We start from the raw sequence: 15,090 nt of genomic DNA on the forward strand, positions 1-15,090 counted from the left end.
AAGCTATTACAGTTATTAAATATAAAAAAGTTTCCCAAATTACCCCTTTTCCTTTCACTGTATTGCCAGTAAAAATGTGAATGTCAGACAGAAGCTCAGTTCACTTCAACCTCTATAAAATGAAAAGACTGTGACAGGTAATGATGCACCTTGCCCTGTATGGCATTAATTATGCATTAGCTAACATTTATTTTCTTCCAGAAAGCAATGAAATTATATTTGATTAACACTTGTAAATTGCTCTTGTACTTTTTCTCCTTCTGTGTCAAGAAGTGGTGCAATCCTGTAGGATGGAAACTTCACATAGACGCTATGTGACAACTGCAGAAGAAATCACTATTGTGTTTGAAATTCTGACCCCAATTAAGGATTATTATAATTTTTTATAAACGTTTGATAAAAGATCACTGGCTGTACTCATAATGAGTCTTTTTGCACAGCTTTGACTTATTTTATGCCATTTTTCTGTCCTCTCGATGACACAAGCAACACAACTGTCTTTGCCAGTCTTATTATTCCAGTCACCTTCCACCAAGTTAGCTCAGTGTACTGCACAATGATATACTGTATTGTAAAAAGTATATGAGTGAATGGTACGACAAAACAAAGAACTATTGACTTATGACCCAAACAATTTGGATTATCAGAAAAAAAGTTGTGCTCTTAATCACATTAGAAATTATATCTTAAGAAACCAGTAAGATAACCAGTAGGGAAAACTGTGCATTCCCCAACCATTTGTCAAGTGGTTGCTGGAGGTTGCTGGCTGGTTGCTAGGTGAAATTGGTTGAAAAGAGGGTGTTGCTCTAAAACAGCGGTCCCCAACCCCCGGGCCTTGGACCGGTACCGGTCCGTGAGTCGTTTGGTACCGGGCCGCGAGATTTGAGGCTCAGGTGTGAAATGTATAGTTTTCAGGGTTTTTATCGGTTTTCAGCGTTATTTTGTTATCGTTTTTATTGTTTACTCGGTTTTCCTGGCTCTTTTCACGTGTGTTATGAATAAATTTTCTTTTTCTTCGGTACCGGTACTATAGTTTTATTTTGTATTTATCTGCGACACCTTAAGGGCCGGTCCGTGAAATATTGCGGGCATAAACCGGTCCATGGTGCAAAAAGGTTGGAGACCACTGCTCTAAAGCCCCCCACATGGTTGGTTTGCCCTAGGGTTGCTTTGGTTGCTAGCAGACTGCTGCAGATGCTAGCAGTTGTTCTCCATAGCCACATAACTACTACTCAACAAGTAGTTGGCAAGAGTTTTTGCAGAAAAATTGACTTGAATAATGAGTTAAATTAATTAATTCCCCCAGTGGAGAAAAATACTTTATCCAATTTCAGTATCTCAAGCCATGGAACCTGTGCTAGTCGTATGACTTGAGTCTGGCAGTAGGTCAGTCTACTATATTTATTATATTTATTTAAAATTTTATGAAGATATTTAAAGTCTCCAGAGTTTTTCACTTCTCTGGTGAAACATGCTAGCATGATCCGGACAGTTGAGATTATCTATAAAACACAGGGAAACGGTAGCTGTGTGAAACACTAGCAAACACACTAGGATGTTGAGCCTGATTATACGTGTTTAACACTGGCATTGTAAGCATTCGACATGATTTTGTAGAATCTGCTTTTAAGTGACCAGAGTTTTGGTAACAGATCCTTCGCCCAAAGACTAAATCAGAAAACTAGCCGAAATTAATATTATAATATTAGAAAAAATCTCAACGTTTAAACTCTGCATCACATCGTAGCACACATTGAACTCTTTGAAAGACTTTTTCTACACATGAATGAAGATGAGATACATCACATGGCTAACATTAGCTGCTGGTCAGCACTGTGAAATGCTAGAGGCCTTGAAGTAAATTAAGACACTGCATCACTGCAGTTCCATCAGTGTGCTGTCTCTGACATAATCTTCATACATTTGGAAGATGTAAGTCACGAAGCTGGTATCCTCTTTTAAACTATTTCCTGTTTGGGTTTCCCTCTTCCATCAGACCCCAGTGGCTCTGTGCTTGACTCTGACACTGGAGAAAAAAGCCAGCCAGAGTAAATAAGAGTCATAATTCATTAATTTGGGAAAGTGAACGCCTCAGTAACTCTGAAACGCAGATAATTAACCTGATAACAAATTAGTGCCTCCTTGCATATTTTATGTCCTGAGAATGGAGTAATGAAGTGGATTATTATGATTCAATGTTTTCTGCCTGTTAGGGTCCTCTAACATATTTCTGCGTTTTTTCTCGTGCTGCTAAGATATGCATCTCTTGAACAGTGAATTTACTCGTTAGGATAGAAAGCATATCAGCTGCGCGCTCTACCTTCACTGCCTCACAGCTTACGCTCAACCACTTTGGAAAACAGACAACTTTATAGAGGTGAACGCTGTACTTTTTGGATTTTGGTCTCTCGAGAGCAGCTGGCAGTATGACATCAAAGCAGCACCCCGTTTGTTGTTAGCAGCTAATTACATCAAACAGCCGCGCAGCTTAGGGCTTTAGAATTGGTATCCATTCCTGCCGTCTCCATATTTAGCAACTTCTTTGAAAAGAGTTTCTGAATTCAGAACGAGACAGTCTACGTGTTGCAGGGGACCATCTCAACCTCATTAACAAACGTGTAAATGTTTGACAGCAATACAATAAAGGAGACGGACTGACAGATATGTGGTTGGATGGGAGGATAGTGACAGTGACAGCCTTATTTACAGCCTCGAGACAGAGCGGCATGGTTGTCATGTGTGTCTAATGAGTATAATTATTCTATTTTTTTAAGACTGACCTTTTGCCCTGTTTTTTTTTTTTCAGTTTAATTTTGTTGTGCCTTTGAATTCTACATCTTTTATTACTTTAATAATGCTGAGCTGGCTTAGTTTGTATTAGCTTCATTATAAAATGTCTCACTGAATCAGGAAACGACATCCAGGGTTGAAATATGGAATCAAGTTTTTTATTTCATTTTATTCTTTTTACTTAACCTTTATTTGTACAGTTGATCTCTCTTGTAAATGAGACACTGAGTCCCACATGGGTCTCTAATGGTCATTTGAGGCTGCATCTATTGCAAGGGATCCCCAATAGACTCACATGTTAATATACTCACCTTTACAGCAGAAATGAAGAGCAAGGTGCACAAAGTCAGGCTTTGGTTGCTGCACAGGTGGTGGAGGAAGCCATGCATAAGTAAAGCTGCAGCCCTCTTGGTCAGGTCTCTCTTGAAAAAGCGATTTTGGGTCTCAATGAGACTTCTACCTGGATATATAAATTATATATATGGAGGGAGATCATTTGAGTGACATGTGGATGTTTTCATAACTTGTTCAGGGTTCATTTATTCTGAAACATACTCAAAGCAGTTGATGAGTTTTTCTTGTACACACATTTTATTTTAAGTCAGTATTTTTTTAACTCAAAATTCACATCACATACCAGAGTAACCAAGCTAAGCAGAGCTAGTAGTAGCTGACAACTCCCTAGCTCTGCTTTAGGCTTAAAAAATGTCCAGTGGCAGTGTCAAGCTAGTTGTGGGCATATTGTATATAGAGTTTATAGTTAGAATCCTGATGATTTGTTTATGCCCTGTGTTTTTCTTGATGTTGAAGTCTTATTTTTATAGTAATGTCTCACCTGGATTGGTGGATGTTTTTACTTGTTTTTTTAGCACTATTAAGGCAACATATAAGCTAGACTTGTGACATTTTTAACTTCACTTGGTAATGTTATAAATACTGAAAACTACTCAGCTGTAGTTTGTTCACACAGAACTGAAGCTAGTAGTGCTGTAACTGCCAGAGGCCTTAAAATATCAGGGAAACGTCATGCAGCAGTGACATAAGTGACCGTTAGTGATAAGTGGGCAAGCACTGGGTTAAACTCACCTAAACTTTAAGGCGTGTGATTGAAAGGAGCAATAGAAATGAAGAATATTGCTAAATACATAGCGAGTTATCCATGCAGCCAGAACCTGACATATCTAGTAACCAGCTGTCGGCTGCAAAGTGATGTGCACATGTGCAATGGGTCTCACTTGTTGACGGGGCTTTAGAATAGTGACACTGAGCATGTTAGCATACTGATGTTAGCATGCAGTTGTGCCAACTGCATGAAGAGCAGCTAGCATGCATAAAGGTCTTACAATATTTTCAAGTTAGCTTTGAGCAGTGTTGGGTAAGTTACTTTAAAATAGTAACTTAGTTACATTACTAGTTACTTCTATCAAAAGTAACTCAGTTACTTCAAGTTACTCGTTACTTTCAAAGTAACTAGTTACTAGGGAAAGTAACTTTGGTTTTACTCAGAATTCTCTTGTTAATGTGTTGCTTCCATAACTTTGCCAGTCTTCTAGCTTGCTTACTTGCCACAAGTGCACTGTGCCACCTACCAATAGAAAGGAAAAGATAATGTGCATATTTCCACGAGAGAAATCCCACGCCTGGACCATCATTGACTGCTGCCATGATTCTAGCCTACGTCACAGCATCATGTGCGCCTTTTACATCCAACACAAAAACTGCAGTCGTGGTGCTTTTGATTGTACTCAGAACTCGGAAATTCTGCCTTCTGAATAGGAAGATGTAGGTAACACCAGACTGCAGATGAGCTGCATACAGGGCTGGACTGGGACAAAAAATCGGCTCGGGCATTTTGACTAGAGACTGGCCCACCATTATAGGAAAAATCATAAAGCCTTTGAATGAAAACAAACACTGTTGTGACAGTGATGTACACTGTTTTGATGGTGTATTTGCATCAATCTATGAATCGTTTGTTCGCAAGATTCAGATAATTATTTTTTAAAAGCTAGACACTTTAAATTAGAATAAGAAAGAAAAGTATTTCTTTGTGCCCACCTCTCCCTGTTAATGCCCTACCTGGCCCCCCTGGCAAAACTTTGCTAGATCCGCACCTGCACAATTACCAGCTGTCAGCTACCTAAAAAGGATCCTGGGGTTATCTGTCTCTCAGAAACAGTTCATAACTTCCCTTCAACTCATTCATGTCACCTAAAAGGTAAACCTGTATCTCCATCACCTGTTCAGGTCGGATGATTCAGTAAGGACATCTCCTGATTTCATCTTTATGTTTCCCTCTCACCAGATAACCAAACCAATATCATGACCAGCAGCTTTTTTGCAGCTGTGGCTCCAGCAAACATCAGCTGATACTAGAAATTAATATTAAATAAATTCTAACAACAGCTGATCAAGCTTATACGTGCTGCTGTTGTTTAGCGCAACATCCGCTGGTTTCTTCTTTCTGGCGCAAAGTGGGCGATAAACAAACAAGAGAGCCGATCAGCTGATCATTGATCAGTTTTCATGATTGAAGTAGAAACGGGAGAGGGAGGGGGGAGAATGAAAGAAGAAGAGGCAGCTGTGCAGCAAAGACACAGAATAACTCCAGCTTTGTGTCTTTTTCATTGTAGCTGAATTACGGGACAAACTGTTTCTTTTCACCTCAATAAGAAACGCGTAATATTTTCTCTGAATACCAGACGGGACGATTGGCAACTCTAATAACTTATGAACAAAATAAAGTTCAACATCATTAACTTCATAGCACCCACCCAGCTGTATAGAAACTCCGTCATGCTAGCTAGTACGCAGTACGGAAAAAGTCAGCACAACGAAAATAAACTCCACCTAAACTTGGTTTATATCTGACCCAGATAGACTGCAGGTCATAACTTCTTACCTGAAGTTCACACTTGGACCGGCGGCCGCCTCGGGTCTCTTTTCCTTCTACGTCCCCTTTCCCTCATCCACCTGCTGCCTCCACCACTTGCTAATGTTACAGAATCTGTGGAAGCTCCGTGATAGCCACCACACGAAGTAACGAGTAACGACCCTATCTAAATCCTAGTAACAACTAACGCGTTCCTGATTTTGGCATAATAACTAGTTACCGTGCTCGTTACCACAATAGTAACGTAGTTACTGTAACGCGTTACTTAATAACGCGTTAGTCCCAACACTGGCTTTGAGAGACGTTGTAGTGAAAGCTTATAGCCTTTATCTGTTTCAACCAAGTAGGGTTCGTAATATGTTCTAGTAAATTTGTGGTTTTAGCATGAAGTCAAACGCTAACCTACTGTTATTCAGGAAGTGATCCTGTAATTAATCTACATATTAATATAAATCATTTGTTAATCAAAGCTGCTGCCAGTTGCGTTTGCATTTGAAGTAAATTCATTGATTCAATTAAGAAAACAGAGTAATCCCACAGCTATCATTCTGGAAAGTTTCTTCACAAGATGCCTTGTTTTCATTCTCTCTACCTGTTTGTTATTATTCATAACATGAATTGATTTGCAGCCAACAGAAAAATGACCTGCTAATGACAAAGTTTTCCCCCCAGGATTTTTTCAGCAGCTGTGTGATTATGCATGTCCATTAACATTTGACACAGAACCCTTATTTATAAGCACTGCCAGAAAAAGGCTTTAAACAGCCACGGGTTCATTATACTTAGGTTATTTTATTTTTGTTCCCCTTGTGATGTGTATATTAATTTACAGGGAGCTTTTGACCCCTGCTTTACGCGTGTGGGGAGAGCAAGTCCCTAATAATTCACATACAGTGTGCAGTTATATTTTGTGAGGTCTTTATGCCACCACAATATAAAAATACATCATTCAAATTGGATATTCCCAAATTAGTTCCAAAGTCTGTTTGTGTTAGACAGATAAGTCCTTTCTTTCAGAAAATCTATGTGAATATAAAACTCAGACAGCTCCTTACAAAATAACCTGAATAAAATGAGATTGGGTTTGTTACAAAGTTACAAAGTCAAGCTCTGGCAACTGAAGAGCATCTGCCGTGCTTACAGGCAAATAGCCCGAAGGCAGGAAGAGCATGGCATTTTTTCCCCTGGGGGAAAAATGCTCAGAGCATCAGCTTAAAATCTCACAAATGTGCCTGATTGGAAACTTCAGAGCAGTGGTAATGCTGTGTAATCTACAGCAGATTATAAATGACAAGTTGACATTTTTGAGAGTACAACGTGAATTTCTTTCTGATATTTTTTTCAGTAAAACACAGCTGTGCTTGGAGTAATGACCCATACCAAGAAAACCGTACATAACAAGTATTTATCACCAGCTCCCAAAAGAGCAAAACTAAATTATGGTGAAATAAAGAGTTATGGACAATGAGACTGGCCAGGAGTCAACATTATACAAAGGTTTCCAGAGTGTTTATCAGATTATATATTAAATGATTGTTTAGGAAGCCTGGCACAGATGAAACCATCTGTCAAACGCTGGTGGAAAACCAGCAATCAGGTCAGATTACTGGTCAGTAACCAGTAATCATAGAAAATCCCAGTATTTCTCATTTTTGTCTGTCACTGTGTTCCAGTTCTATACTTCTATTAGTACACTTTAACTACTTTGTATTGACAGCATACATATAGACCAAGTAATGCCAAAAAAATGACCCTCATCTTTTTGTCACCCATACATCTCATTGTTATGCCGATGACACCCAGCTTTATCTGTCCACTAAGCCTGATTCTGCTCTTCCCCCATCCTCCCTCACCCTCTGCTCAGCTGAACTAAATTCATGGTTCTCTTCTAATTTTCTCAAACTCAATAGTAATAAATCCGAGCTCCTCTTGGTCGGCACTAAATCAACATTATCCAGAACCAACAGTTTCTCTATTGCTATCGATAACTCACCGGTCTTCGTTTCTTCCTCTGTGAAAAGTTTGGGTGTCATCCTCGACAGTACTCTATCTTTCAATTCACACATTAATAATATTACTCGGTCTGCATATTTTCAATTGCGCAACATTAATCGTCTCCGTCCTTTTCTCACCCCACATGCCGCTGCCATTCTTGTCCATAGCCTTGTTACTTTCCGGATTGATTATTGTAATTCACTTCTTTTTGGTCTTACTCAAAAATCCACCCACAAGCTCCAACGCGTCCAGAACTCTGCTGCCCGTATCATCACCAGGACCCCTTCTGTCCATCACATCACTCCTGTCCTGCAGCAGCTTCATTGGCTCCTGGTCAAATATCGCATCAATTTCAAAATACTCTTGTATAAATTTAAGGCTATTCATCATCTCTCTCCTCCATATCTCTCTGACCTGGTTAAGATCACCGCCCCATCTCATTGTCTCAGATCTTCTTCTTCCCTTTCACTCTCCGTCCCTTCCCCCCGTCTTGCAACCATGGGGAGCCGGGCTTTCAGCTGCTCTGCTCCACGACTCTGGAATTCCCTACCTCCCGATTTAAGAAACATCTCTTCCTTCTCTCTCTTTAAGTCCAAACTCAAAACCCACTTGTACAAAATAGCTTATCCCACATAACCTTTCCACTCTCCTATTTTATCTGTTTATGTCTTATGCTTTTATGATTCTGTAAACTTCTTGCTTTTATGTTGCTTTTATTCTACTGTGTACAGCGACCTTGAGTGTTTTGAAAGGCGCTTTCAAATAAAATGTATTATTATACATGGGTGAGGAAATATCATTGGCTTTTGATTGGCTCTTTGGGTGCTTTGTGGTACTTTTTGTATATTTCATGTAGTAAACGTGAACACGTGTATGCACTAAAAATATAGTGAAATGGGGCAAGATACATGTCTTAGTAACAAAAGAGTCCTTGTGGATTATTTTGAAGCAAGGAGATCCGTAACTTAAATTCCAAGAGTTACTGGGACGTGAAACCACAAGTACAGAGTAGACTGTTGTTGACTTTGCCCCAAAAAAGGTTTGAAATTACTTTTCCTAGTATATGCTCAGTCACCTGACATTCATCCAAGCAGAGGTCATAAAAAGGTTGGACGACCGCCGTGTGTGTCTTGTAGATTTTTATCTATGATTTTATCATCTATCGCTCTTATAATGTTTGTGATCTTTTTAAAATGCTGACACTTTCATATTGTGGTAGAAGTAGCTCATGATTATTTTGTGATGCACTAGTTTGATTGTGTGGTTGTATGGTTGGATAACTAATGATTTAATACATTTTCAAACCACAGAATATTGATAAAATATCTTAGTACATAGCATTAATAAAACTTTCATATCACTGAACTGTTTACCTATATGTATAGTTCCAATTCACTGATCTTCATGCATTCACCATTCTCATATTTAGACAAGTTTAACAATTAATCGGTACCATTAATGTGGTTTCTCTGTTTTGTAGTTCAAAGACCTTCTGCTTTTTGCATGAAGCAATAAACTCGCGTATACTTATAAAAGTACAGGTTTGAAGTTTAGCATGTTAACCAACCTGTTTCACTGATTGTTGAGCTGGACTTTATAAATTGCCAGCCTTTGTTTTTAGCAAATAAATCGCTGTTCATGTTTCTTCAGGCCTTTTGTTCTAAGAGCTATGTTACCTTGACAGTCAGGTCGGTCCAAAGGGATGCGCACTGTGTCCCCACGCTACTTCTAAAGAAGGGTTTCCATGGTGAAGCTGGATGAGAAAGCATTAAGTGGCATTGTTTGCATACGCATGTGTATGTGTGTGCATCAATGAATCGCCGGTGTGGCAGCAGTGTTTGTGGAGACCTCGCCTGATCACAAGGTCGGATATATTATAGCTGTATTAAATTGACAGATTCTAAGCTGCATACAGCTCCAATCTTATGACGTGCATTAAAGATTCATTCACACTGGGGAGCTTGCTGCAAACAGAAGCACACATAAGCCTATATCCGCACAAACGCATGCATAAACACAGCGTACAAATTTGCACTACCTCCCAGCTGGAACCAAGGTGGGGGGGGGGCTGAGTTTGTTTACTAAAGAAATGACAGTAATGGTGTTGACGAGGAGTTTGCTTTTGTTACTTGTATAGCTTAAGCTATCTCTAGAGCCACAATGAGGATTTGTCACCCGGTTGTGAGACATTGAGCTATTCATATGCATGACAGTCAACCTTTACTGCTTTCTAAATTTGGGCAAAGCCAACGGAGGCAGAAAAAAGGGAGAGAGACAGAGAAAGTGAGAGGCAGTGAAGATGAAATTCCAATAAGTTTCTTTTTTTAATCAAACTGTGAAAGAAACTCAGAAAAAGAATTGGTGTTTGTGGGTGTGTTGGCACAGGATGCATGCATGTATTTCAATACAGTTTCATTTAACTGTATGTAGGTTTTGACAGAGAATCTCAGAGTTCCAGCGAGGAAACGGATTCACACATTTGGGAGCACTTCAGTGTCTTTGGGCATGAGACCAAATACGAATGCACTCAGATGGCTCATGCTTCACACAAGGATTCACTATCACACAGGCTGGTTTGACTGAAGAGTCGATTTTTAAAGGAGTTGCATTAAACTTGTTCATCGTGACCTGTAAGTGTCTAAAATGACTTGATTGGATTATCTTTTTGTATGTGTCGATATCACAGCGGGCACGCAGGTAACAAATAGTCTGACAGTAGTGAGGAAGCACAAATGTTGCTGATGTTTAGAAATGCTGTCTCCCACATCAGCTTTAGTCACATAAATGTAGTTGCATAATTGCCTGTTTTCACGCATGTAATTCCCAAAAGGATGAAGAATCAATCCATTCCACAGCTGTCAGAAAAGAAAAATGGCCACTCTCAGAATTTCTCTTTAGCTGGGTCCAAAAGAGCATTTACAGAGTCTCTGAATAATAGCTAAAGATGGAAATGAAGGGATGATATTACCGATCACAAATTCATATTTCATATAAAATACATATTATTGTATAAATAAAGTTGTTGTATTCTTACCCATATGTAGTTGTGACCCATGTACCCGACACTCTATGGCATTCCGGTCACTAAGCTGCCCACCCTCTGTTCCCTCCTCACCAGCTGAAGTCTGCCTGGTAACCCAAAGGTGCAGACCTGCCAGCTGTCATGCATCTGGCTCTATGGGGAAGCGCCACATCCAATCCGCACGCATTAGACACTGAAATCCCTTTCTCCAGTCGTCCCTCGCTGTGAATGTCCACTCGTCCTGTTTGAAATATGGATAACCTGTCAGCGGTTTGTCTCCAGCTCTCTGAGGCGGCACCTGGCATGCATGTTTAAATCATGTCAGCAGACATGACCTGGGGCATGGTCACTTTCCAGCTCGCCAGCAGTAAAGTGGGCTCGCTCACATTCACTGGTTTGGCTAATAGCGCTGAGAAAGGTTAAATATTCACAGTATGAATTTTTAATGTAATAATAGCAACTAGATTAAATGTATTAATAAATACATTTGGAGTCAGAGATACAATCCAGCTGTTTGTAAACGGGCTGGTTCCACAATACACACAAGCATTGTTCTACTCCTAAGTGCTTTTCTATCTAACATTCACACGAACACATCAGAGGCTTGGAGTTCAGCGTCTGGGCATGCTGGAGTGGAGCAGTCAGGGATCGAACAACCAGCCTAATTAGTAGATGACCTGCGCTACCTCCTGAGCTACAGCCACCATTGTAAACTACAAACATGTCCACCAACATGTCTTAGACAACTCCTACAGCTCAATTAACATCTCAGCTATTGATTCACTTGTTCGACCTGTTCCAAATAGTTGCCTCGTTGCCAACAGATCATAAATTATGCAACATTTTAGCTGTTTACAGTTTATAATTGAGTCAGCTAAGAAACACCACATCTAGGAATAGCTATCTGTAGGGGCGGGGGGGAAAAAGCAGTCAACAGAGGCAGAAAAAAGGGAGAGAGACAGAGAAAGTGAGAGGCAGTGAAGATGAAATTCCAATAAGTTTCTTTTTTTAATCAAACTGTGAAAGAAACTCAGAAAAGAAAAAGAATTGGTGTTTGTGGGTGTGTTGGCACAGGATGCATGCATGCATTTCAATACAGTTTCATTTAACTGTATGTAGGTTTTGACAGAAAATCTCAGAGTTCCAGCGAGGAAACGGATTCACACATTTGGAAGCACTTCAGTGTCTTTGGGCATGAGACCAAATACGAATGCACTCAGATGGCTCATGCTTCACACAAGGATTCACTATCACACAGACTGGTTTGATCGAAGAGTCGATTTTTAAAGGAGTTGCATTAAACTTGTTCATCATAAGGAATAGCTATATGTAGGAGCAAAACAAAAAAAATCAGTCAAGGCTACAGAGGCTCTCAGAACCACATCATTGGTTTGTGCCTCTGAAAATTCACTGTACACTAATTGATCAGAAGCAGCAAGCAAACAGATTGAATATCATTGTTATGGCCCATCTAGGCGCGGCCAGACCACAACATAAAAGGTGGTCCATCCCCGTCCAACCCCAAGCAGCACGTCACACACTTAATACTTTGTGACAGTGGTTTATTTACAATGAGTGCAGTTAAACAAAGGAAGGGAGCATATCATAACTTCAGGGTGAACCCAAGGCCAACACAACAAACAAAAGGTAGCCTATCTCAGGAATAAACACAACTTACCTACTCAAAAGAACTAACTCAAACGACAATCACTATCCTCCCTGCCTAACAAAAACAGGAGAAACCTGATCAAACGAAAAGGTGGTTCACCCCTACATGCTCTTACATTAACCAACATAGTGACACGGTGAACGGTCTGCCGGATGGGTTGGGCCGAGGATGAATGACATGGCAGTCCCTGGCGGTCTCTTCTTATCCGCTGCCTCCCGGTCCTTTTGCAAGCCACTGTAGCTTAACAACACAACCGCTATGACAATTTAACTTTTTTAATATTTATATACTTAGATTTGGAAGTGTTTTCCTCTCCCGCTTAACCTCCTGTAATCTCCTGTATGACCCGCAATGAATCCTGGGATATGGTAGGACATAAAGGATACATCGGACCCATCCTTAAAACTTGGGGAGAAGTAGGACGCATTTGTCGACACATTTGAAGGACTCTTTGAATTCAAACAGCCTTTGTCGCGTCGCTGTGACTTTATTTCCTCCAAATACGGAGGATCAGAGCATCCTTCCCCTGAATTACGACACAGCTACAAATAAGAAAACCGAGAACACACTGAGACCACAGCTGACACGAATAACCATAATAATAATAAGCCAATCGGTGCGAGCCATCCACCCTGGATGCACCAATCACGGAGGAGCACCTGCACACTCAAATTTACATATAATTACGACAACAGTCGTAACAATCATCAACACACTGATGTAAAATGTTTTCCATTTTTTATTGTTTTCCACCTGAAAAATGGACACAAGTTACATTGCTCTGCTACCACAGTGAAAACTGACTTTATATTACTAATATGTTTAACTACTAATTTAACCAACTATGTCTTGATAGGCTGATACAAAAATACACAAATATTAATTAATTTTCTTTTTTTTTAAAGTGTATCCATTATCAGTTGAAAAATGTAGACGTTAGGATACGTTGGCGTGGACAAACATGTGGATTTGTCCAAAGGGGACATAGAGGTGGAGTCAACTATGGCTCCGCTCCTCTCAGAGTCCCAGTGAACCACAACGGTTAAAACGGCTTGCACATGAAACAAAAGAAGGCCTTCTGCCAAAGAGAAATAAAATCTGATGTCTAACAGATGTGATAGAAGAAACTCAGGCCTATTTCTAGTCTGCTGCTTAGTTTGCATATTGAATTGTATGGAAACAAATGATAAATGGAACGTAGGATTAGAACATTTTCTTTTAATATAACAAACAAAACCTTTAATGAGTCTGTTAATTTCAGGTTATGACCGTATACGTCTCACCCTGTTGTTTTCTAGATAGTAACTCATGTTTGTGTTTGCAGCAGTGATGCACATGAGTTTATTGGAAAAACATCAGAGTGTTTTTCTGCTTTCTGTTCCACTGTTTGCTCGATTTAAGCACCGTGTGTCTGAAATCAATCCACAAGAGCAGGTTTGTGTACATGCCGATGAATATTAGCAACAAGCAGCTTCCGAAGTGACTCGATGCGGGCGAGGACCTCGCATCTACATACAAACACCTGCACGGCAAACACTAAACACTCAGCACTTTAAGTTTCAGTCTGTGCGTGTCAGCACTGTCTACACCCACTAGGTGCCTGCTGTTGATCCTCTCCTGTATCATTTGGATGCCGGTATCGGCTGGTGCGTTTCACTCGCTGTCACCTTGCCACTCCAGCTATCTGACTCTCCCCTGCCATTTGCTTCTTTGTCTTTTAGCCCCGACACTGTCACTCCGTTTTTAGTGCAGCTGTATTTGCATGTCTCGCCCCACGACCTTGAGTGTGTGAGTCACAAGGGGATGGAGAACAGTTTTACTGAGGCCGCACGGTGGTTTTTTTTGCAAGTGTAAACAACTTATTCTCAGTCGGCCCGCTGGCTGCTCAGCTCAGCTCTCAGTCAATAGGCACGAGATAATGTTTATTCGTGCACGCAACCAGCGCATTCCCCTGACGGACTCAACGCCCCCAGCAACCAGCTCCTTCTCTTCCACTTCCCTGGTTCTCGCTCTCTTTCTCTCCTCTGCCAAGAGTCTGTTTGCATTATCACCAGAGACAGGCTGCTCCCTGTAGAGCAACGAGACAGAAACCCTGTCGATCTCACCTGAATGATCCCTGTTGCATTTGCAGAGAACCGACATCAGTCCGTAGTGCGTTACACCTTCCAGAAAGGTTTCTTTGTGGTAATATGCCAAGCAGGAGAAAAGAATTAAATAAAGTGCAGGAATGGGGAAAGAAGGGGGATGATGGAGGGAACAGAGGAAGAGCAAAGGCAAAGTGGCAGGAGGGGGTTAACACTGACCACGTCTGCATTTGAAAGATGTCTTCAATTGTGCATGCATGGGTCCAGAATGGGTTTTGAGGGTGGTGGAAATAAAAGAGAATGTCATTCTCCACTCTATCTCTCCCCGTGTCTTGCTTACTTCCTTCTTCTTTTTCTATCTCCCTGTCCCCGCCTTTCTCCACAGGCTCTCCAGCCACCTCTCATCCCCCTATTATTAGGGCCCAGTAATGAAATGTGGAGTGTCTCGTATTGGTGCCTGGGCCCCAGCAAACTGTATTAGTGTGTAAATGGTGTGAGAGTAATGAGAAAGCTCTCAGGCCTGCTGGGAAGACTGGACCACGAGGCTCGTGTTTTGTCTGTGTGTGTATGTGCGCCGGGATGTAATGTGCATGTGCATCAAGTGAATAACAAGAGACGTTGGGTGGAGAGGGGTCCT

The 15,090-nt window shown here is 40.7% G+C and overlaps 1 protein-coding gene and 1 long non-coding RNA gene across 4 annotated transcripts in view; both read left to right on the top strand.

The window, feature by feature from the left end:
* Positions 1 to 15,090, top strand: part of rftn1b (raftlin, lipid raft linker 1b) — a 160,995-nt gene that overhangs the window by 110,109 nt on the left and 35,796 nt on the right. The window lies entirely within an intron of this gene.
* LOC146509043 (uncharacterized) lies at positions 1,116 to 11,835 on the top strand. Its single transcript, XR_014876968.1, has 2 exons — positions 1,116 to 4,158; positions 5,985 to 11,835. It is a non-coding gene; the product is annotated as an uncharacterized LOC146509043 (long non-coding RNA).

This window comes from Neolamprologus multifasciatus, chromosome 11 (assembly GCF_963576455.1).
Source record: "Neolamprologus multifasciatus chromosome 11, fNeoMul1.2, whole genome shotgun sequence".
NCBI classification, from domain to species: domain Eukaryota; kingdom Metazoa; phylum Chordata; class Actinopteri; order Cichliformes; family Cichlidae; genus Neolamprologus; species Neolamprologus multifasciatus.